This window comes from Falco naumanni, chromosome W, assembly GCF_017639655.2.
Source record: "Falco naumanni isolate bFalNau1 chromosome W, bFalNau1.pat, whole genome shotgun sequence".
In the NCBI taxonomy this organism is placed as follows: Eukaryota; Metazoa; Chordata; class Aves; order Falconiformes; family Falconidae; genus Falco; species Falco naumanni.
Window position 1 is genome coordinate 20,406,283 of NC_054079.1, and position 22,146 is coordinate 20,428,428.

The window sequence follows — 22,146 nt, forward strand, 5'->3', positions numbered from 1 at the left end:
GCTTTTTTTTTTTGCTTCAAATCCTGTGGCTTGAAGCTGTGCTGGATAAAATTCTTCGGGGAGTCATTTAGAGCTAGCACTAAACTGAAGCAAAGTAATTTATTAGCTTTTCTGCCTCTTATTTCTACAACTTCTTGGTCTTTGCTGCTCATGAGAGTCAATGAGTAACATCTTCCTTCAGTACTGTGAGGGAACAGCTTCACACTTTTTATTTTGGAGTGGAGACTCTTTGTTAAGAGAAAGCCAAAAAGGGAGGTGGCAGTGGCTGCCCTTGGGCATGCAGAGCCTGCATGCGGGCTTTTCCCTCCATCCCGCTGTTTGCGGTTCAGGCTGAGCTTTAGCACAACATGTGGCCTGTCCCCATTGTCTGAAGCACCACAAAAACCTTGATTGCTTCTTTTGCGGAGCTGAGAAACAGCGTGCTGCACGCCGCTTGACTTTAACAAAGTCAGGCATGCAAGACCCATTGTGCTTCTCAGTGTAGCATTATCAAACACTTATTCAGTACAACTGACCATACAGAATTCATTAACTTAAAAAAAATAAAATAATGTATTAGTGATGCCAGACAACCGGGAGGATGTAATGATGAGACTCTCAGTGTTATGAAGCTTCTTGGCAGGTTAAATGACTGGGGAGGATGTGGGGGAGGTTAAGAGTTCAGTTATTTAAACCAACATGGGTTGATTATTTTTGTAGGGTTAACAAACCCTTGGTGGTGGGGAAAGATTAACAGCCTGCCCAGAAGATGGAGGTAAAAACCAGGCAGTACAAAGACTTGTTTGATAGATAGCTAGGTAGATGAGAGGAATGGGGTAGGGGAAAGGCTTTGAAATTTGGAAAACTTACTCAAAACTGGTTTTGTCAACTTAGGTTGCAAATAACCAGCAAAGGTGGGTGCCAGCAAAGCTGGGGAAAGGCAGGAGATCCATATGGGCAGCATGTCAGGGGGAGGGAGCTGATTCCTGTGCTCCTTTTTTCCTTGTTTCTTCATGCTGCCTTTCCTGCTCGTGCTGCTTGTGCCCACACAGTGACCTGTCTGCAAAACTGTGTTCTGCCTGTTGGAGACAAGGGCGCTTTGTTTCTTGGGATGTGAAAGTTCAAACCCAGGTGGGCCAGATCCAGCCCTTGGGGTTCCCATGGTAGCTGGCTGATGTCCACTGAATTTTATGGAGAGCAGGGAAGGAAAAAGACCCACTCGCCCACACCGGCAACATAAGGTCCAGCAGGTACCAAATCTGTCTGACAGAGGTTTGCAACCAAGCTGGGTGATGGCCAGGACTTCAGGCACACTGTTGTCTGCTTTTTTTTTTTTTTTTTTTTTTTTTTTGAACTTGGTGTGAATTTAGCTGGTCTTTGTCAGAAGTTCTTCCCCAAATTCCCCTCTGAAGGGGTTAAACACTGATGGTGAGTTTTGACTGCTCCTATGAATCGATGCAATGGGAAGCGCAGGAAAAATAGTTCAGAGAGCTGCATGTCTGCAGCAGGACTTGTCTGTGGAAATAACATCTGTCAAGGCAAGCTATGAAGCAAAAAACTTTCATTTAATTGAGACCATAACAAGAAATAGTGTGAGGAAAGAAAAGTCCTGTAGTCAGAGCTGAAGCACCCAGGTAATGCTCAGCCCCTCAGAATAAACAGCGGACATGAGCCTTTCAGAGAAGTGAGGAAAAAATTACAGCTTGCTTTATTCCAGCAATTCATTTACTTTTACAGAACTATTTAAAAAATGGTAGCAGCAAATTACCAGAACAGAGCTTTATAACAACAAGCTAATGACTTCAAAACCCAATTCATTAAAAAAAAAATACAGAATCACTGTTCCCTTGGGTTTACTGTATATTTTATTTGGAATGTTTGTCAGTAAATTATGACTAATTTGAATTCATCCCTCTCCTTTTCTCTACACATGAGCAAGCAACTGCCTATTTAAATATAAGATGCTTCTGGAAGTCAGGCAAAAAGGAGTTGTGTCCTTCTCTCCCCCAAATCGCTGGCCCAAGAAATGGTAGCAGAAGCTCTCCAGGAGGGTTTGGATGCTAAAGACAAATCAAGGCACAGATCTGAGCTGGTCTGGGAGCAAACCAGTGTCCTTCTTTAGAGGTGCTACCCAGAAAGTTGCTGTACTCCAGGGAGCTGATTTCAGTGCTAGCCAGCATCAAGCATTTTGCAGTATGAACCCTTGGAAAAGCAGAGGAGGATTTCCCATCTCCAGCTAGGACACTGCAGGGGTTATCCATCTCTAGCTAGGACTAGTGCTAGTCCTAGCTATTGGAGTGCTCAGTTTGCAATACCTAAACCAAAATAACGCTTATAGTAGAAAGTAAAAACAAACCAAGGAGAATACATCACACTGATATGGAGAAATAGTGTGAAATGGGGACAATGGACATCAATTGTGATTGTATATGTCTGCTCAAGGAATGTGGGTATGGTGACTAGTCATGGGTGTGGTGTCTGGTCACATAGGCACACAGCCTTGAGGAGATGCCAACAGTTTTGAGGAGACCCTGCCCTTCTTCCTCTAACAAAGGGGCTATTTTAAAAAAGAATGAGAAAAGGATGAGAGATATTCCAGTGCTATCTAGAGGGAGGGAGTGCTAAGTCTCCTTGCTGGAGAAGATTGGATGGTCAGAAGAACATGAATCACCTACAAACCTGCAAGACCACCACATTCCAGGAAATGGACTGATAAGCTAATTAACATGTGAAGCGGGGTTTAGGTAACGAATATGTATAGGCGTTAATTGAATATTCATTTGTTTCATTGTATAAATGTGAGATGGTTGGTCACTTCAGGTATGCACGCTTGTGGAGGAGCAATCCCCCGTGCATCTGCGCGCAATAAACATACCTACTTTATAACTTTTGAGTAATAGAGTCTAATTCCATACGTCAATGGGCTGTGTTTTCTAGACTTCTGTTCATTGCCAATTTTTTTTTTCAATTGACTTAGCGTGCTCCAATTTCATGTATTCTTACTATGTTATTCACCCTTTTTTTAAGAGCAGAAACCAATTTCTGTTCGGCCAATGACCTGCTCTCATCCTTATGTAAGAAACTATGGACTAGGGTATTGTTTATTAAGATTTATGTTAAGGCTAATGTAAAGATTAGGCAACAAAAGATAAGATAACGGCCAGATGTCCAGGATGCCGCTTGTAAAAGATAAGATAACCCCCAGACAGAAACAAGACAGACAACCCCATATAAAGATATATGAGTGAAGGGTCAACACCTCCACTACTTCACGAACACGAAAGTAAAAAGTATAAAAAAGGACTGTTTGAACTGCTCAGAGCGGCAGTTGGCGGAGCGCAGACTCCCCTGCCATCCAGCGCTGTCTTTGCTCATATTCTACTTGCAATAATTAATAAAATTTTAATTGGATTATGATCAATTGTGGTCTCAATTTATAACAATTTCTGGTGCCGTGACTCGGATAAGGAACGGTGGGCTTTGGTCCTCCCGGGAGGCGCCCCGCGACATTTCGCGGCCCCGCGACCAACAGCTTACTCCAACCTTACCGACGAACCTAAATTCTAGAATAATGAGCAAAAAAAGGACCAGTAAAATCCCATAAAATTCTGTGCACGGGAGTCCGGACGAAGACGCAGGACGCGTAAGTATATTGCGAATTTGTTCGCGGGTTTGCCGTTCAGGCGGGATTGGGTTTCCTGGAATATAACGAGTGAGAGGTTCGATATACTGAACAAAACGAGTGTGGACTCTTAAGTACTGCGTCTCCCATCTCCCGCGAGGGACTGGGCCAGGAACAAGGGGAGCGAGTGAGTGTATGTTTGTGGATATCCCAGAAAATGGGGGCGAAGGGCAGGAAGCCTTCGACTCCCATGGGAAGGGTACCCACTGTACCTAAGAATACCCCTCTGGCATATATCTTGGACAATTGGAGATATTTCCCTGGAACCCTAGGGAAAGATAAGCAGAAAATGATAGAATATTGTACTAAGATATGGGGAGGGAAGAAGATTTCTAAAAATGTCTTTTGGCCAGTCTATGGGTCAGAAGAAGATTGGGTAAGACAGCAATTAAACCTCTGGGTTAATAATAAGAAAACCCCTTAACCCGGAGGAGAGTCAATATGCGGAAGTGTGGCTAAAAAAACCGGGAGCTAGACTTTACCCGCTGAATGAAATAAAAACTAAACAAAAGAAAAAGAAGGAAGAGTTAGACGAAACCCTTCTAACCCCCCCTCCTTACATTCCTCCTCCTGCTCCTGCAGAGGTCCCCAGAGCGCCCACTCCCCCACCAGAGTCGGAACAAGGGTCTCCCCCTCTTCCTAGACGCGTAACTAGAAGTCAAAAAGGGGCAGCTCAGATGTACCCCCTAAGGGAAATACCCATTGGGGGACCTCAACCTGTGATCAGATATATTTCCGTACCCCTAAACTCAGCTGACCTACGAGATTTTAAAAGAACCGAGATGGGAAACTTAATTGAGGACCCACTCGGAGTGGCAGAAAGATTAAATCAACTTTTGGGACCAAATCTTTATACTTGGGATGAGATGCAATCTATCCTTGGTCAATTATTTACTACCGAGGAAAGAGATATGATTAGACGAGCAGGAATGAGACTGTGGGATGCTCAACATGCCCAGGGACCCCAAGCAGATATTAAATGGCCACTTCAAAGACCTAATTGGGATAATCAGGATCCGGTGCATAGAACTCATATGCAGGACCTGAGAACTATAGTAATTCAGGGAATTAGAGAAGCAGTACCCCGTGGCCAGAATATCAATAAAGCATTTAATGAAATGCAAAAGAAAGATGAGAGCCCTACTGAGTGGCTGGAACGACTGAGGAAAGCCCTTCAGCTGTACTCTGGGGTAAATCCAGACTACCCTTTAGGGCAAGCGCTCCTCAAAACTCAGTTTGTGGCAAAATCATGGGAAGATATCAGAAAGAAGATTGAAAAGTAAGAAGACTGGCAGAATAGAGGGTTGGATGAATTATTGAGGGAAGCTCAGAAAGTCTACGTAAGGCGGGAAGAAGAGAGCAGCAAGCGACAAGTAAAAATGATGGTAGCAGCGGTCAGAGAGGATCGCAAAGGGCGGACTGATGAACACAGATCTGCTGGAACGAAACAAGGGAACGTAGTAGTAAAGAAGGAACAGAGATGTTTTTACTGTGGAAAGAAGGGACATATAAAAAAGAATTGCAGAGAAAGGATCAGGGATGAGGAAATATTGAAAACGGAATAGGAGAGTCAGGGGCTCTATATCTTAGGGGACCGGAGTCATCATGAGCCCTTGATAAAATTAAAAATAGGTCCCCATAAACAAGAGTTCACCTTTTTAGTAGACACTGGGGCTGAGAAATCGACTATTAGGCAAATACCTGAGGGATGTAAAGTTTCCCCTGAAAAAGTACAAGTAATTGGAGCAAAAGGAGAACCCTTTAAAGTAAGCAAAATCAAAAATGTGGTATTCGAAACTGAAAATAAATTTGGAATGGGTGAACTCTTGCTCGTCCCTGAAGCAGAATTTAATCTGTTAGGACAAGATTTAATTGTTGAATTGCAATTAGAAATTAAAGTGAAAAATCAAGAGCTAACGGTGTCTGCTTATCCTTTGACCGTGGATGATCAAAAACAAATTAACCCCGATGTCTGGTACTCTCCGGACACAATTAGTAGACTGGAAATCCCACCGATTAAAATCCAAATTTCCGAACCCCACATACCTGTGAGGGTAAAGCAATATCCCATATCCCTAGAAGGACGGAGGGGATTAAAACCAGAAATTGATCGATTGTTAGCACAAGGAATCTTAGAGCCTTGTATGTCACCCTTTAACACCCCCATTCTGCCTGTAAAGAAACCAAATGGGAAATATCGGCTCGTACATGATTTAAGGGAAATAAACAAAAGAACTATCACCCGGTTCCCTGTAGTAGCAAATCCATACACACTGCTGAGCATGGATGGACTCATGCCAGTCGCATTAAAGGCCCAGTGAGGAGACCCCACTGGAAAGTAATCAGTACTCCAGGTGACACCAAGATAACCCTGAAAAGATAACGTAATGATAGAGACTTTATTTGATTATTTTGCCGCATTACCTTTTGGTATAAAGTGTGTATTGTTGTTTATATTTGCTATAATTATTTCTTTTTTTTATCTATTATATATGGAAGCATACAAAGTGTGTTGAAGGAAATTGCTAAACTTATGGAACCACACAATCTTAAGTATAGAAGATATGCTGATGTGAATAATATATGCAATAATTTGAACTGCAATTGTTATCCATTTGCTTGTTTCAGGTGTAAGGTATGCCAGAATAAATGGTGGACACACTATGAATGTGGATACCCTCCGATAGGAGTTTACACACAGTGTTGAAAAATCCAAAGAACTCTCACTGAGTGGAAATTAAAACAATTAGAGTCTAAACAAGAAATTATTCGAGAATCCCATGAGTGGTGGGAAATTTTTACCAAAGGAATAAACCCTCAATATTATTGTTACCACTCCAACAAACCAGTCCCCTTTTGTAGCTGAAATCTTGGCTATAAAGTGCAGAAGGGAAGTACTAACCGTGTCTTGCTTTGCCCCATTAGTTAAAGCTGCAAAGTGGGAAGCCTATGTAAACAGGCAGAAAGCCCGAAGCAGCTGTTCTCCTGAAGAATTCCCTTGCTGCCGAGAAGATGGTACACCCCGTGGCTCGAAGCAACCGAGTCGACGGGCAAGGCAGAGGAGGAACAAACTGTGGAGAAAAGAACCAGAACAATGGGACACTAAAGCAACAATGGCCGAACTTCCCCAGGACTGGTAAAAATATACTTAAATTGGCAAAATTGGCACAAGGAACCTTAGAGCCTTGTATGTCACCCTTTAACACTCCCATTCTGCCTGTAAAGAAACCAAATGGGAAATATCGGCTCGTACATGATTTAAGGGAAATAAACAAAAGAACTATCACCCGGTTCCCTGTAGTAGCAAATCCATACACACTGCTAAGCAAGCTAGGACCCCATAACTCCTGGTATAGTGTGGCTGATTTAAAAGATGCCTTTTGGGCCTGTCCACTGGCAGAAGAATGCCGTGATTATTTTGCCTTTGAATGGGAAGACATAGAGACAGGCCGTAGACAGCAATTGAGATGGACCGTGCTTCCCCAAGGGTTCACTGAGTCCCCTAATCTGTTTGGACAGGCCCTGGAAGAGCTCTTAAAAGAATACCAGGTACAAACGGGAAACGTGCTGTTACAGTATGTAGATGATCTGCTCATAGCAGGAAATAATAAGGAGGATGTAAGAAAAGAAAGCATTTGACTCCTAAACTTTCTTGCACAAAAGGGCCTACGGGTATCACAAGAAAAGTTACAATTTGTGGAGGAAAAAGTGAAATATTTGGGGCATTATTTTTTTAACGGCAAGAAGATATTGGATCCAGAGCGCATTAAAGGAATTCTGGAATTACCTATGCCTGTCACTAAGAGGCAAATTCGGCAGGCATTAGGGCTATTTGGGTATTGTAGGCAATGGATAGAGAACTACAGCTTTAAAGTTAAATTCTTATATGAACAACTGTCTAAAGACAAAATACCCAAGTGGACCCCTCAGGATCAAGAGCAGTTTGCCAGTCTCAAAAGGGAGCTAAGTCAAGCACCGGTTTTAAGCCTCCCAGATTTAAAGCGGCCATTCCATTTATTCGTTAACATACATGAAGGAACGGCATTCGGAGTATTAACTCAGGAATGGGCTGGACAAAAGAAACCGGTGGCATACTTATCAAAGCTGTTGGACCCTGTGAGCAGGGGTTGGCCGAGTTGTTTACAAATTATTGTTGCTGCTGCCTTATTACTTGAAGAAACGAATCGTATTACCTTTAATGGAGAAGTTGTCCTATATGCACCTCATAATATAAGGGGGGTGCTTCAACAAAAAGCAGAAAAATGGCTTACAGATAGCCGACTGCTAAAGTATGAGGGAATACTCATAGAATCTCCAAAACTATCCCTAAGGACTATCGAAGCGGTTAACCCTGCAGAATTTTTATACCCAGGGGAAAGTACTGAGTTAGTACATGATTGTCTTCAAACAATTGAACAACAGACACGCATTAGACCAGACTTAGAAGAAGAAGAACTACAATGTGGAGAAGTACTATTTATAGATAGGTCATCACGAATAGTGGAAGGTAAACGATTGTCTGGATATGCCATCGTTAAGTTAGAGAAAAGAGAATTTAAGACAATAGAATCGGGCCCCCTAAGTGCCAGCTGGTCGGCTCAAGCCTGTGAGCTGTATGCATTGTGGAAAGCATTAGTGTCGCTGAAGGGAAAGGATGGAACTATATATACAGACTCACGCTATGCATTCGGAGTAGTACACACTTTTGGGAAAATATGGGAGGAAAGAGGATTCGTTAACTCACAGGGAAAAGAACTGATACACCCAGAATTAATTCGGCGAGTTCTGGGGGCATTAAAAATGCCGAATAAAATAGCAGTTGTACATATAAAGGGACACCAGCGAGGTACAAGTTACCAAGTTAGGGGAAATAATGCAGCTGATACAGAAGCAAAATGAGTGGCAGGCAATTATAGTACGATTTTAACTATACAACAAATACCTGTTAGTAAAAATTTGAGTTTTGAGTCTGCAGAAAAGGAAAAACTAGAACAAATGGGAGCTAAGGAACAGGATGGTAAGTACATATTGCCAGATGGGAGAGAAGTTTTACCAAAGGGCATAGCACTCGAAATATTTTCAAAAATACACAGTAAAACACACTGGGGAACCCAGGCGTTAGTTGATCATTTTAATCAACTGTTTGCCTGTATAGGTGTATATAATGTAGCAAAAGCAGTTACAGCAGCCTGTGAGACCTGTCAAAAAGTAAACCGAAACAACATGAGGCAAAAACCTCTTGGAGGACGTTCCCCAGCATACAGACCCTTTTCACACATGCAGGTGGATTTTACTGAATTACCTAGGGTAGGGCGTTATAAATATCTCTTAGTACTGGTAGATCATTTAACACATTATGTTGAGGCTTTTTCTACCTCCAGGACAACAGCTAACCAAGTTACTAAAGTGTTACTTGAACACATTATACCTCGATATGGAGTACCTGAAGTAATCGACTCGGACAGAGGAACACACTTTGTGTCAAAAATTGTTAAAGATCTAACAGAAAGCTTGGGTATTAAGTGGGAATACCATACGCCATGGCATCCACAAAGTTCGGGAAAAGTTGAAAGGATGAATGGGGAAATCAAAACTATTCTAACTAAATTAATGATAGAAACCAAATTATCATGGATTAAGTGCCTACCCATGGCACTATTAATTCTCAGAACTAGACCCCGAGCGGATGTGGGAATATCAGCATTCGAAATGGTGTATGGAATGCCCTATAGAATTGAAAGCCCACAAATATTTTAATTCGAGACCGTGCGATTAATGAATATGTTTTACAATTAGCAGAACATCGTAAAAAGCTTTGGGAACGCGGACTGATTGTGCAACGACCCCCGTTTGACTTAAAAATTCATAATCTTAAACCTGGGGACTGGGTATTGGTTAAAACGTGGAAAGAAGAAACCCTAAAACCCAATTGGGAGGGACCTTATCTTGTTTTGCTTACAACAGAAACAGCTGTCCGGACTGCTGAGCGTGGATGGACTCATGCCAGTCGCATTAAAGGCCCAGTGACGAGACCCCACTGGAAAGTAATTAGTACACCAGGTGACACCAAGATAACATTGAGAAGATAAAGTTATGATAGAGATTTTACTTGATTATTTTGACGCATTACCTTTTGGTATAAAGTGTGTATTGTTGTTTACATTTGCTATAGTTATCTCGCTTTTTATCTATTATATATGGAAGTATAAGAAGTGTAATTGCTAAGCTCATGCAGCCACATAATATTGAATATAGAAAATATGCTGATGTGAATGATATATGCATTTTGAATATACGAATTACGTGTAATAATTTGAACTGCAATTGTTATCCATTTGCTTGTTTTAAATGTAAGGTATGCCAGGATAAATGGTGGACACACTGTGAATTTGGATACCCTCCGGCAGGAGTTTGCACACAGTGTTGGAAAAATCCAAAGAACTCTCACTGAGTGGAGACTAAAACAATTAGAGTCTAAAAAAAAAAAAAAAAAAAAAAAAAATTAAATTATTCGGGAATCCCAAGAGTGGTGGGAAATTTTAGCTAAAGGAATAAACTCTCAATATTATTGTTACCACTCCAACGAACCAGTCCCCTTTGTAGCTGAAATCTTGGCTATAAAGTGCAGAAGGGAAGTACTAACCGTGTTTTGCTTTGCCCCATTAGTTAAAGCTGCACAGTGGGAAGCCTATATAAACAGGCAGAAAGCCCGAAGCAGCTGTTCTCCTGAAGAATTCCCTTGCTGCCGAGAAGATGATACACCCCGTGGCTCGAAGCAACCGAGTCGACGGGCAAGGCAGAGGAGGAACAAACTGTGGAGAAAAGAACCAGAACAATGGGACACTAAAGCAACAATGGCCGAACTTCCCCAGGACTGGTAAGAATATACTTAAATTGGCAAAATTGATAGACACCCTTTTTTCCTGGTATACCTGTTAGTTTTGTTATTGATAATAACCCAAGGCAAAAGGGGGAAACCCACATGAACCATTTAAGTGGGAACTAATATCTTGGGAAGGAACGAAAACAATAGCCACTTTTAGCAACCCAGGGCCACCTGAATTTGTAGTGAAACTTTGTGATTTAGTACCAATACCTTGTGAAAAAGGACCTCCATTTTATTTATGCCCGGCCTCTGGACAGCCTTACTGTCATTATCCCGGACACTATTATTGTGGTTATTGGGGATGTGAGACAATAGCCTCGGGCTGGACAGTAAAGGCTCCTGATAAATATATAAAAGCAACCTGGACTCCTAACGGATGTGTACCTGAACAAACAGGTGTAGATCTTACAGGTCTGTGTGACGTGGATTATGTAGCTCCACGTAACAAGAAAGTCTGTACCCGCATCAAATTTCAAGTATTGCATCCCCTAGAAGACGAATGGTTAGTAGGACGAACATGGGGAATACGTGTCTATGCAGGAATTCCTAAAGATTGGGGAGGGCATTTTCTCATAAGAAAAATTAAAATACCACATGATTCACTCCCTGTTGGGCCGAATAAAGTATTGAATTCACCCACTTTCCCTAAGTAAAAGATTGTCCCCACAAGTGTTACAACCACTCGTCCAAACTCCCTATCAGTAACAGATAGAACAACTAATGACACGGTGACTGAGTCCTCTTTAGTTAGGGATTCAGGAGTGTCAGAATCCAAAGACCCCTTATGGGATTTAATGCAAGCCTCTTATCGTACCCTTAATGAAAGCAAACCAAATTTAACTAAGGAATGCTGGTTATGTTACAATGTTAGACCACCATATTTTGAGGCAATCGGAATACCAGATAGGATTCAATGGTCTAGTGGTTCAAACCCACAAGAATGCCCATGGGATGACCAGAAGAACCACACGCAAGGAATTACTATTCAATTGGTAACAGGTCAAGGAAAATGTATAGGTACAGTGCCCGAAAAATATCAGCCTTTGTGTAATCAAACAATCACTAACGCTAACATAAAGAAACATAAGAATCGAGCTGACAAATGGGCTATCCCGACACCAGGAGCTAAATGGGTTTGTTCAGACATCAGAGTAACGCCTTGCCTATCCCTAAACGTGTTTAATCAATCTCAGTTTTGTGTACAGGTGATTATTGTTCCTCGTCTGATCTATCACACCTCTGAGGAGGTGTTACGCCACTTTGAAGGAGACCTGGATAGACAAAGACGAGAGCCAGCTACAGTGGTAACCCTAGCTACACTGCTGATAGCGGGCGGAGTTGGAGCAGGTACAGGCATAGCCTCCCTAGTAAAAGGTCAGGAATTACAAAATTTGCAGATGGCTGTAGATGAGGATTTAGCAAAAATAGAACAATCTATCCAAAATTTAGCCACTTCGGTAAAGTCTTTATCAGAAGTAGTGCTGCAAAATAGAAGAGGATTAGATCTACTGTTCTTAAAGGAAGGAGGGTTATGTGTAGCTCTCAATGAAGAATGTTGTTCTTTTGCTGACCATACGGGAGTAGTCCAGGACACCATGTCTGAACTCCGGAAAAGGTTAGATCAACGTAAGAAGATTCGTGAGGCGGGCAGGTCATGGTATGAAAACTGGTTTAACGTTTCACCTTGGCTAACCACTTTGTTGTCTACTTTAGCAGGACCGCTTATTATGTTGATTCTGGGACTTATATTTGGGCCTTGTATATTACGCTATATTTTACATTTTATTAGAGAACGGTTTGACATAGCTAAATTGCTTATTTTAACTACGAGGTCTAGGGCAAAATATAAGAGTGTATCTATTAATGAGGATGAAGATTGTTGCGAATGCGTTATGCCACGTGAAAATTGTGCCTATTGTAATTGTGAGGTATTACCTTGTGAGTGTTATGATAAATGTTGGGATTGTGGAAAAAGATTTGTTCGCAGTGCCGAGAATGAAAGTAGTGGCTAATAAACACTAATAGGATAAAAAAAGAAAAAGGGGGGATTGTAAGAAACTATGAACTAGGGTATTGTTTATTAAGATTTATGTTAAGCTCAATGTAAAGTTTAGGCAACAAAAGATAAGATAACAGCCAGATGTCCAGGATGCCGCTTGTAAAAGATAAGATAACCGCCAGACAGAAACAAGACAGACAACCCCATATAAAGATATATGAGTGAAGGGTCAACACCTCCACTACTTCAGGAACACGAAAGTAAAAAGTATAAAAAAGGACTGTTTGAACTGCTCAGAGCGGCAGTTGGCGGAGCGCAGACTCCCCTGCCGTCCAGCGCTGTCTTTGCTCATATTCTACTTGCAATAATTAATAAAATTTTAATTGGATTATGATCAATTGTGGTCTCAATTTATAACACTTAGATGCTTTTCTGTGGAGTTAGTGTTCAGTCTCTCATTCTTCACCCTGTATTTGCATGTTATACATTGAGACCGCAACGGATCATAATCCAATTAAAATTTTATTAATTATAGCAAGTAGAATATGAGCAAAGACAGCGCTGGACGGCAGGGGAGTCTGCGCTCCGCCAACTGCCGCTCTGAGCAGTTCAAACAGTCCTTTTTTATACTTTTTACTTTCGTGTTCGGAGGTTGTGGAGTCATGCTTCAGTTGTTGTTAGGGGGTCGTTTTCTGCCTCCTGGTGGTCTTCCTCCTTTGTCCCATAGTTGACCCCTCACTCATATGTCCTTATATGGGTGGCCATCTGGTGGTTATCTTATCTTGCACCAGCGGTGTCTGGTTTAGTTTGTGTATTGCGGTTATCTTATCTTATACAAGCGGTGTCTGGTAGCTGTTTGCATAAGCGATTTCATATCTTTTGTTGCCTAACCTTTACATTGAGCTTAACATAAATCTTAATAAACAATACCCTAGTCCATAGCTTCTCACAATCCCCCCCTTTTTTTTTTTATCCTATTATTGTTTATTAGACGCTGTTTTCATTCTCGGCACTGCGAACAAACCTTTTTCCAGAATCCCAACATTTATCATAACACTTGCGGCGAATGAAGAGACGGAACGCAGCTTGATGCAAGCAAATGTCAATTTATTGTACAGAAGCACGAGGTTTTATAGACTTTCAGAAGCTGCGCGTTTTAAACAGATTGGTTCCTGAAGCTAAGCCTTGCATACTAGAGGCAATCCCTGATTGGTGGTTAACTACCATCAATTAACAGCAAGGTGTTACCTTTCCTTGGCACCATCCCTCTCCCACTCCCCTGTGCTCTGCAAACATGCCTCATCATGTTAATTGTTGTCTAGACAAGCTCGAGCACATCCCCCTCAGCTAACTGATTGCCGCGCATGGTCCTAGTTTCCAGCCCGCTCCTGCATCTCCCCCTTCCTGTTGCACAAAAAGAACCTTTGAAACCGAACGAGTAAAAACAAGGTATAAGTAATAGAACAAATAAAAAACCAACTAAGACGTCTTATCAATGTCAAAATAACCCACTGTCTTTGTTCCGTACAATTTTACAATTTCCCCTTTTTGTTTTTGAACAGCTAGTACCAGGTTTGCCATGTTCTGCAGGGCCCTTGCAAACATGACAGCAACCAAGGTAATAGCAAACAAACAATACTGCCAATTGAGTGAATGGATGCCAAAAAGGCTGACATATTCTCAGATTTTGATAACATCTTGCTGCAATGAAACGCCTAAAATCCACGCAGCACATACCATCCAAATCCTCACAGCCACGTCCTTGAACCAACAACAAAAAGCAGTGGCAATTTTGACTCACATTCTTAACTGCCTACCAAACAAGGTGATTTAACTCTTTAATGCTTTCCCTGCTGTTACTCCGGATAAGAGAAGAACTGCTGCAATACGTTCCCATCATAGCCTCCTACTACATTAGCATCTACAGAAAGACAATTATCGACATTCAAAGTGTAAACAATATCATCTTCTTTTGGATTAACATTATACATAGGTGGAAGGGCACACCAAACAAGAACTGGTTCAGTCAAAAAGTTCAAAACATAGCATGCCTTCTCTGAACATACCTCTGGGGTCATTCCCTTCATTCCCTCTTTTTTTATGCAAAGAGAAACACTTTTACCATAACAGAGAAGCCCCTATTTACATCTCTGAGCCCGGACACAAACCCCAGCTGTATGCTCCACCAGGCTCAGGGCGGGAATCATTCATGTAGTTACATAGCTGTATATCTCTTCAAGCGTGCAGACACCTATTAAACACTAGATAGCCATGTTTATCTTTCCTATTCTCCTTCACAATACCCAGCTGTTCTCTCATCTCTTGTTAGGTCAAATAATTCTCCAGCTTCCTCTCCTATATCTCTCTTCAGACATTCTCTATCCTCCCCTTTTTTGCTTGTTAATTGCGACAAGGCAAAGGTTGTGTGTAGCTGGGTGACCATGACCTGATTTATGTTACAATCAACTAAACACTGAATACAGGAAAAAAAAAAGCATGGGAGACATAAGGCAAACATCAATAAGGTGGTTAAAGATAATTATAATAAATCCTGTAATACTTTTGAGTCATGGCCCAAAGTTTCCCAGCCGTGAGAAGAGACCAAAGGCATCCTGCCCCTGGCTCTGTTGCAGATCTTTGTTTTAAGGCTTTTGAGTTTTGTATACTTTTGTAAATTAATTCACAGTGGTCACTCAGATTCACGTAACACATCCTATCAAAGTCTTCACACTTGTGTCCCTGTGCTAATAATAAAAATCAATAGCAACTCGGTTCTGTAGCAACATATGATGGACAGAATCAACATCTGTTAATAAGCCAGAAAAAAAAATATTATTTGTAGTATTACTTTGTTTAGCAAGCTAGCAGCCTAATTTACTAAGCAAGTTAAGAGCGTGTACTATTCTTACAGAAGAGATTAGAGAAGCAAAAATCTGCTATGCTGCATTCCAGAACTCAGCCTGAGAATTACAGTCTGCTGTGAGTTCTGCGTTGCAATCATTTGACACATGTTGGGGTTGCGATTGTGAAAGCTGCCCGTTTACAATTTTCATTGACATTATCACAGCTAGTTGTTTTAAAGGCAACCCTTGAGCTTCCTCCTGCTCGACTTGTTGCAAAATGTTCTGAAGCCAATCAATCAAGTTAGTATTAAAGTTAGTGACTCTCTAGGACCCTGCAAGACTGTGGCAAGACTCCCGCATCCGGACTGCCTTAATAGCTATTCCTTCATTTGCAAACAGTTGTCCCTGGGATACCTTGCCTGAGTCACAGAATCGGCACAATTAATTTCTCCAGCCAACTGCTCATAGTTAACAGCAATTCCCCGATTAAGGTTTTCAATCAAGGCCACTACACATAGCTCACAAAAATCAAATAACCACATCATATACTGTATCAGTTAGTACCATACAAAGCAATGACTTCCAATCATGCAGTGTGAGTGTATAAGGCTCTGCCATCACTTCAAGAAGGGACATAGCAAATGTATTATGAATCCTCCCTTCCCGCACTGCTTTGCTTAACCCTTTAACAGCCTCGTATTGCACAGGCTGCCACTCTGCAGGTTGATTTGTCTGACAAAATACTGAACATGCCATAGTGACTCCCAAAACCCATCACTGAAGTGTTTCCCACTTGCATTCCTGTCACCAATCCCTCAGACTCCCTTTCACCCTCCCCAGAAATACAATCAATAAATCAGGAGAGACAAGGGGGTGGGGGAAAGGTCTACCTCCTTTTCCAGATCTATAGGACCTGGATCAAAAGGTTTATCAGTGTCAATGAAATCATTTTCCGAGTTGTCCTGTTCCCGTCCTTGGTCCTGTGCTGTGAGGGTCGCTGCAATCAGTGACAGAAGCTTTGGAGGCAGAGGAGGTGTGGACAGAATCGCCATCACTGACGGTGTCTTGAGAAGAGTCGCGCTGTCGGTGGAATTTACAGCTTCCTCTGGTTTAGCACCGTTAGTAGAATTAGTCCACACTTGGCAAAGAGTAGTCAGAATTTGCCACCAAGATGCTAAATGCATTCCCGACACGGAGTTCCCCTCCGCGGCAGCATCATACAATTGGCTGCTGTATGTACACACTTTCATTCTTTCAAAGTCTCTAAAGTTTCTTGGCTGCTCACCTGTCTCGATGAATACAGGTGTTATCCTCGGGGTTTAGGTTGTCCACCTGGTCCAGACAGCCAGACGATCGTTCAGCCAAGCCGTCTCCTACGGAACGCAGCCCTCTTCCACGAGCTGTCTTTTTTCCGTCCTTATTTTTCCAAGGCTTCGGAACACCACCATAGGGGTCACCATTTGAGGAGACTGAGGCACGGACTCCCTGATCTGACTAGAAGACCCTTCATGAGTCCATATACGTCTCTTTCTGGGGACGAAGCCTGATTCCCCATTACGGATTTCCCACAGCTCACCTCTCAACTCCGGAGGGATTTCTGGCCGGCTCCTGCTTCCTTTCAGCAGATCATTCAAAGTTCTGTGGGATTCACTGCATGTCGCTCAGATAGGCGATTCGAGAGCCCTTCACATCAGATCCTTAAATGCATCACCTCGGGGTCACCAATTTGCAGCGAATGAAGAGACGGAACGCAGCTTGATGCAAGCAAATGTCAATTTATTGTACAGAAGCACGAGGTTTTATAGACTTTCAGAAGCTGCGCGTTTTAAACAGATTGGTTCCTGAAGCTAAGCCTTGCATACTAGAGGCAATCCCTGATTGGTGGTTAACTACCATCAATTAACAGCAAGGTGTTACCTTTCCTTGGCACCATCTGTCTCCCACTCCCCTGTGCTCTGCAAACATGCCTCATCATGTTAATTGTTGTCTAGACAAGCTCGAGCACATCCCCCTCAGCTAACTGATTGCCGCGCATGGTCCTAGTTTCCAGCCCGCTCCTGCAAACACTCACAAGGTAATACCTCACAATTACAATAGGCACAATTTTCACGTGGCATAACGCATTCGCAACAATCTTCATCCTCATTAATAGATACACTCTTATATTTTGCCCTAGACCTCGTAGTTAAAATAAGCAATTTAGCTATGTCAAACCGTTCTCTAATAAAGTGTAAAATATAGCGTAATATACAAGGCCCAAATATAAGTCCCAGAATCAACATAATAAGCGGTCCTGCTAAAGCAGACAACAAAGTGGTTGGACATATATAAAATGCCTTGCATTGGGCCTGAAGCTTTGCTAGATCTGGGGTAAAAACAGGGGAGCCCTGTTCTATAGGTATCAGGGAATATAGATGCACGGAGAAATTCCACTTCCCTGGACCGATCTGAGTTTGAATTAATTTTGACTCTGGTAAATTATATAATTTCCAGGCCATAGGTTCATGAGGGTTTCCATTTGCTTGTGTTATTATCAATAACAAAACTAACGGTATACCAGGAAAAAGGGTGTCTGTCAATTTTGCCAATTTAAGTATATTTTTACCAGTCCTGGGGAAGTTTGGCCATTGCTGCTTTAGTGTCCCATTGTTCTGGTTCTTTTCTCCACAGTTTGTTCCTCCTCTGCCTTGCCTGTCGACTCGGTTGCTTCGAGCCACGGGGTGTACCATCTTCTCGGCAGCAAGGGAATTCTTCAGGAGAACAGCTGCTTCGGGCTTTCTGCCTGTTTACATAGGCTTCCCACTTTGCAGCTTTAACTAATGGGGCAAAGCAAGACACGGTTAGTACTTCCCTTCTGCACTTTATAGCCAAGATTTCAGCTACAAAAGGGGACTGGTTTGTTGGAGTGGTAACAATAATATTGAGGGTTTATTCCTTTGGTAAAAATTTCCCACCACTCATGGGATTCTCGAATAATTTCTTGTTTAGACTCTAATTGTTTTAATTTCCACTCAGTGAGAGTTCTTTGGATTTTTCAACACTGTGTGTAAACTCCTATCGGAGGGTATCCACATTCATAGTGTGTCCACCATTTATTCTGGCATACCTTACACCTGAAACAAGCAAATGGATAACAATTGCAGTTCAAATTATTGCATATATTATTCACATCAGCATATCTTCTATACTTAAGATTGTGTGGTTCCATAAGTTTAGCAATTTCCTTCAACACACTTTGTATGCTTCCATATATAATAGATAAAAAAAAGAAATAATTATAGCAAATATAAACAACAATACACACTTTATACCAAAAGGTAATGCGGCAAAATAATCAAATAAAGTCTCTATCATTACGTTATCTTTTCAGGGTTATCTTGGTGTCACCTGGAGTACTGATTACTTTCCAGTGGGGTCTCCTCACTGGGCCTTTAATGCGACTGGCATGAGTCCATCCATGCTCAGCAGTGTGTATGGATTTGCTACTACAGGGAACCGGGTGATAGTTCTTTTGTTTATTTCCCTTAAATCATGTACGAGCCGATATTTCCCATTTGGTTTCTTTACAGGCAGAATGGGGGTGTTAAAGGGTGACATACAAGGCTCTAAGATTCCTTGTGCTAACAATCGATCAATTTCTGGTTTTAATCCCCTCCGTCCTTCTAGGGATATGGGATATTGCCTTACCCTCACAGGTATGTGGGGTTCGGAAATTTGGATTTTAATCGGTGGGATTTCCAGTCTACTAATTGTGTCCGGAGAGTACCAGACATCGGGGTTAATTTGTTTTTGATCATCCACGGTCAAAGGATAAGCAGACACCGTTAGCTCTTGATTTTTCACTTTAATTTCTAATTGCAATTCAACAATTAAATCTTGTCCTAACAGATTAAATTCTGCTTCAGGGACGAGCAAGAGTTCACCCATTCCAAATTTATTTTCAGTTTCGAATACCACATTTTTGATTTTGCTTACTTTAAAGGGTTCTCCTTTTGCTCCAATTACTTGTACTTTTTCAGGGGAAACTTTACATCCCTCAGGTATTTGCCTAATAGTCGATTTCTCAGCCCCAGTGTCTACTAAAAAGGTGAACTCTTGTTTATGGGGACCTATTTTTAATTTTATCAAGGGCTCATGATGACTCCGGTCCCCTAAGATATAGAGCCCCTGACTCTCCTATTCCGTTTTCAATATTTCCTCATCCCTGATCCTTTCTCTGCAATTCTTTTTTATATGTCCCTTCTTTCCACAGTAAAAACAACATCTCTGTTCCTTCTTTACTACTACGTTCCCTTGTTTCGTTCCAGCAGATCTGTGTTCATCAGTCCGCCCTTTGCGATCCTCTCTGACCGCTGCTACCATCATTTTTACTTGTCGCTTGCTGCTCTCTTCTTCCCGCCTTACGTAGACTTTCTGAGCTTCCCTCAATAATTCATCCAACCCTCTATTCTGCCAGTCTTCTTACTTTTCAATCTTCTTTCTGATATCTTCCCATGATTTTGCCACAAACTGAGTTTTGAGGAGCGCTTGCCCTAAAGGGTAGTCTGGATTTACCCCAGAGTACAGCTGAAGGGCTTTCCTCAGTCGTTCCAGCCACTCAGTAGGGCTCTCATCTTTCTTTTGCATTTCATTAAATGCTTTATTGATATTCTGGCCACGGGGTACTGCTTCTCTAATTCCCTGAATTACTATAGTTCTCAGGTCCTGCATATGAGTTCTATGCACCGGATCCTGATTATCCCAATTAGGTCTTTGAAGTGGCCATTTAATATCTGCTTGGGGTCCCTGGGCATGTTGAGCATCCCACAGTCTCATTCCTGCTCGTCTAATCATATCTCTTTCCTCGGTAGTAAATAATTGACCAAGGATAGATTGCATCTCATCCCAAGTATAAAGATTTGGTCCCAAAAGTTGATTTAATCTTTCTGCCACTCCGAGTGGGTCCTCAATTAAGTTTCCCATCTCGGTTCTTTTAAAATCTCGTAGGTCAGCTGAGTTTAGGGGTACGGAAATATATCTGATCACAGGTTGAGGTCCCCCCATGGGTATTTCCCTTAGGGGGTACATCTGAGCTGCCCCTTTTTGACTTCTAGTTACGCGTCTAGGAAGAGGGGGAGACCCTTGTTCCGACTCTGGTGGGGGAGTGGGCGCTCTGGGGACCTCTGCAGGAGCAGGAGGAGGAATGTAAGGAGGGGGGGTTAGAAGGGTTTCGTCTAACTCTTCCTTCTTTTTCTTTTGTTTAGTTTTTATTTCATTCAGCGGGTAAAGTCTAGCTCCCGGTTTTTTTAGCCACACTTCCGCATATTGACTCTCCTCCGGGTTAAGGGGTTTTCTTATTATTAACCCAGAGGTTTAATTGCTGTCTTACCCAATCTTCTTCTGACCCATAGACTGGCCAAAAGACATTTTTAGAAATCTTCTTCCCTCCCCATATCTTAGTACAATATTCTATCATTTTCTGCTTATCTTTCCCTAGGGTTCCAGGGAAATATCTCCAATTGTCCAAGATATATGCCAGAGGGGTATTCTTAGGTACAGTGGGTACCCTTCCCATGGGAGTCGAAGGCTTCCTGCCCTTCGCCCCCATTTTCTGGGATATCCACAAACATACACTCACTCGCTCCCCTTGTTCCTGGCCCAGTCCCTCGCGGGAGATGGGAGACGCAGTACTTAAGAGTCCACACTCGTTTTGTTCAGTATATCGAACCTCTCACTCGTTATATTCCAGGAAACCCAATCCCGCCCGAACGGCAAACCCGCGAACAAATTCGCAATATACTTACGCATCCTGCGTCTTCGTCCGGACTCCCGTGCACAGAATTTTTATGGGATTTTACCGGTTTCTCCTTTGCTCATTATTCTAGAATTTAGGTTCGTCGGTAAGGTTGGAGTAAGCTGTTGGTCGCGGGGCCGCGAAATGTCGCGGGGCGCCTCCCCGGAGGACCAAAGCCCACCGTTCCTTATCCGAGTCACGGCACCAGAAATTGTTATAAATTGAGACCACAACGGATCATAATCCAATTAAAATTTTATTAATTATAGCAAGTAGAATATGAGCAAAGACAGCGCTGGACGACAGGGGAGTCTGCGCTCCGCCAACTGCAGTCCTGAGCAGTTCAAACAGTCCCTTTGTATACATCTTTACTTCCGTGTTCATGAGGTAGTGGAGCCATGCTTCAGTTGTTGTTAGGAGGTCATTTTCTGCCTCCTGGTGGTCTTCCTCCTTTGTCCCATAGTTGACCCCTCACTCATATGTCCTTTTATGGGTGGCCATCTGGTGGTTATCTTATCTTGCACCAGCGTGTCTGGTTTAGTTTGTGTATTGCGGTTATCTTATCTTACACAAGCGGTGTCTGGTAGCTGTTTGCATAAGCGATTTCATATCTTTTGTTGCCTAACCTTTACATTGAGCTTAACATAAATCTTAATAAACAATACCCTAGTCCATAGTTTCTCACATTGCACAACCAAATGTTTTTACGTCCATGCTGTAATTCCATTGCCATTTTGAATTGCATCCTATTTCTTTTTCTGCACTGTTCCTGAGATTTGAAAAAGTAATTCTGAATTCAAATCCCACCCTGCAATAGACTTGTAGTTCTGCATAGCTTGGTTTATTCTTTGCAGCTTAGTAAGAACACTACCTAATTGCAAGCGTTAATGAAAATGAGATCGCTTGACAGAAGGGGAATCCCCACTTCATACACATTTCTGACTTTGCAGTGAACCACTAGTGACTACTTTGTCATGGGCAGTC

The 22,146-nt window shown here is 42.2% G+C and overlaps 1 long non-coding RNA gene across 1 annotated transcript; it reads left to right on the forward strand.

Moving 5' to 3' along the window:
• Nucleotides 1-3,583: 3,583 nt before the first annotated feature.
• LOC121080365 lies at nucleotides 3,584-6,747 on the forward strand. The gene is made up of 2 exons (XR_005825346.1): nucleotides 3,584-3,622; nucleotides 6,587-6,747. It is a non-coding gene; the product is annotated as an uncharacterized LOC121080365 (long non-coding RNA).
• The last annotated feature ends 15,399 nt before the right edge of the window (nucleotides 6,748-22,146 follow it).